General features: G+C 41.5%; 1 long non-coding RNA gene across 1 annotated transcript; it reads right to left on the reverse strand.

Moving 5' to 3' along the window:
* Window positions 1-990: 990 nt before the first annotated feature.
* LOC119739922 lies at window positions 991-1,863 on the reverse strand. The gene is made up of 2 exons (XR_005272634.1): window positions 1,823-1,863; window positions 991-1,161 (listed from the first exon to the last, which is right to left on the reverse strand). It is a non-coding gene; the product is annotated as an uncharacterized LOC119739922 (long non-coding RNA).
* Between the last annotated feature and the right edge of the window lie 756 nt (window positions 1,864-2,619).

Genomic DNA, 2,619 nt, shown 5'->3' on the forward strand with positions numbered 1-2,619 from the left:
ATGTATGTAGACGCCTACTAAGGAAATAGGAAATATACTGAAATAACAGCTAACATTGACCCAGGATCGCATGGACCAACAAAGGGCATGAAAACGACTCTTCTCAACTGTTCTCAGACTTTAATTTAAAATTATATCCAAGTGAGAGATATTGATGCTGTGTTCAATCGATGGGTACGATGCACCCATACCCAACCTTGCATCATTCAATGACTGTTTATTGCCTATAAGCAAGTAACTGAAAACTTGGTAAAAGGAATTACATGGAGCACAATATTTGAGTGAATAACCAAACCACATTCCTCTGAGTTACTAAACATGCAAAACAATCTAAACCGCATGGATGTTTATTGAAGGCAGGACCAGTCCAATTCAGTCCAGGATCTGCAATCGAGTATTCTAACTGGTTCAGCATCTGCAATCCAGTATCCTAACTGGTTCAGCATCTGCAATCCAGTATCCTAACTGGTTCAGAATCTGCAATCCAGTATCCTAACTGGCTCTGCATTTGCAATCCAGTATCCTAACTGGTTCAGCATCTGCAATCCAGTATTCTAACTGGTTCAGCATCTGCAATCCAGTATCCTAACTGGTTCAGCATCTGCAATCCAGTATCCTAACTGGTTCAGCATCTGCAATCCAGTATCCTAACTGGTTCATCATCTGCAATCCAGTATCCTAACTGGTTCAGCATCTGCAATCCAGTATCCATGGTTCAGCACCTGTGATAGCTGGGTGACCCTCTCGATGATCTTATCTTGTCTCTCTCAACCAACCTGCTGATCAAATTTCTGCAGGAAATAGTATGGATGCCACAGCAGCTGCAAGGAGCGTACAAAAAAACCCCACAGCTTGGCAGCATCCTCGCTGAACATAATGTAACGCATCAGCCCCTGGAACAATCTTGTCTGAGACTGAGTTGCCATGATGAAACATTCACAGCATGTCCTCCATGGATCCCAGCTGAGTCAACTACTGTTCCTATACTTGCACTAATAGCATCTTGTTACACAACTGTAGATACTCATCCTGTGTCACTGTCTTTGTCCTTGTCTCAGCTTGTGTTCCTCTCTGCTGTATCGGACAGCTGAGACCCCTTACAGCACTGCTGCTGTTCTGTCAGTGATCTGCTGCTATGGCGGCTCAGTCGTCAAATGAATCCTGATGATTAAATACATCATATAAAAAAAATAATTCTGAAATTATTTTTAATACTGACTTTTAATCTTGCGACGTGAAACTTCGTTTTGACAAAAAAAACCTCACTGATGATCTTTGCTTTATTCAGACTAAGTTTTCCACAGGGACAGTAACATATATTCCAGGGTTTCAGTAAAAATACCTCCATCGAGCTTCATAAACAGCCCCAACAACTTCAACAAGCATGATACTCAAGTTGCAGAGTTGCAATAATAGGCGTCAGATATTTGGTTCGACTTTCAGTCAAGAAAGCGTACGTAGTTTTTTTTTCTCAAAAGCTTCTTGAAAGCCCGGAACGCACCCACTCATTTGATTAACTTTTTGGAACCGAAATATAAAATCTGTGTCGCCAACATACCCTGCAGTCCTATAATAAACCCACACTACTGGGACCTGGCATGGAGTGCTCTGAAACATGCAAAACACAGTATTGATGAGAGTCCCAAATTTTCGGACAAGCATAAACCTGCGAAAACAATTTTGCGACCTGACACTGCCGTTTTCTTCATATATCATCTCAATGAAGGACAGTCATTGAAAAAATGATGATAAGACATGAATCTAGGACTAAGAAACATTCCCAATTTCAATGTTAGGAAATACTTCAATTTTCTTGACTCACCATAGACTTTGTACCGCTGAAGTGGCGTCAGGTTGCAACATTCTTTCCATGTCTGCTCCCCATTGGAGATCAACCTGCTATCTGTACTGCCATCAATTGCATCATATGCTGCATTCCTCTGACTCTGTGTCTTGCATCACTGGCTGCTCATGGCATGCACGTCATCAATTTCTATTAAAAACCATAGGATACAGACAGAAAGGCACTTGTATTACATAAATAAAGCCACAGTGAGTTGCTATTTGCTGGGCGTGTTTTCTTAGTTGAACCTAGCCCGAAAATTAGGGACTGTCCATGCAAACTGAAGTCAAAGTCTAGCCCGACTGCGTCTGGCCGTACAGTACTATCGCAAGCTCTGTAGTACGGCCAGACGCTCAATGCTTCCACACACACTGAATTTTTTTTCCCCGCTGATGTAGCGATTTTGCTACAGATTTTGATCGAGATTATCTTTTCGTCCAGGACACAAATTTCCATCCACAAAATGTAGGTGTGTTTAACGCAAAAAATAACGGGCAATTTTGAGTCAACTTTCACACTCGGTTTCCACAAGATAACTGAAGAAATATCTGTTGCAACAACTTTGAGGCAATTTAGATTTTTTGTTTTTTCCTCAATAAAAAATACAAGAGGTTAGGCCCAAAAAAGAGTCTCCGGTTTCTGGTATGGAGCTTGCCCAAAAAGTGGTGCGGCGGCGCGGCTTTTTTTTTTTTTTACCTGATTTTTTTGGTTCAAATGTCGGCTGATGACTGCAAATGGTGCCCGAGTAAACTTAGTGCAAATATATGGGAGTCCAG

This window comes from Patiria miniata, unplaced genomic scaffold (genome assembly GCF_015706575.1).
Source record: "Patiria miniata isolate m_02_andy unplaced genomic scaffold, ASM1570657v1 HiC_scaffold_10, whole genome shotgun sequence".
NCBI lineage: Eukaryota > Metazoa > Echinodermata > Asteroidea > Valvatida > Asterinidae > Patiria > Patiria miniata.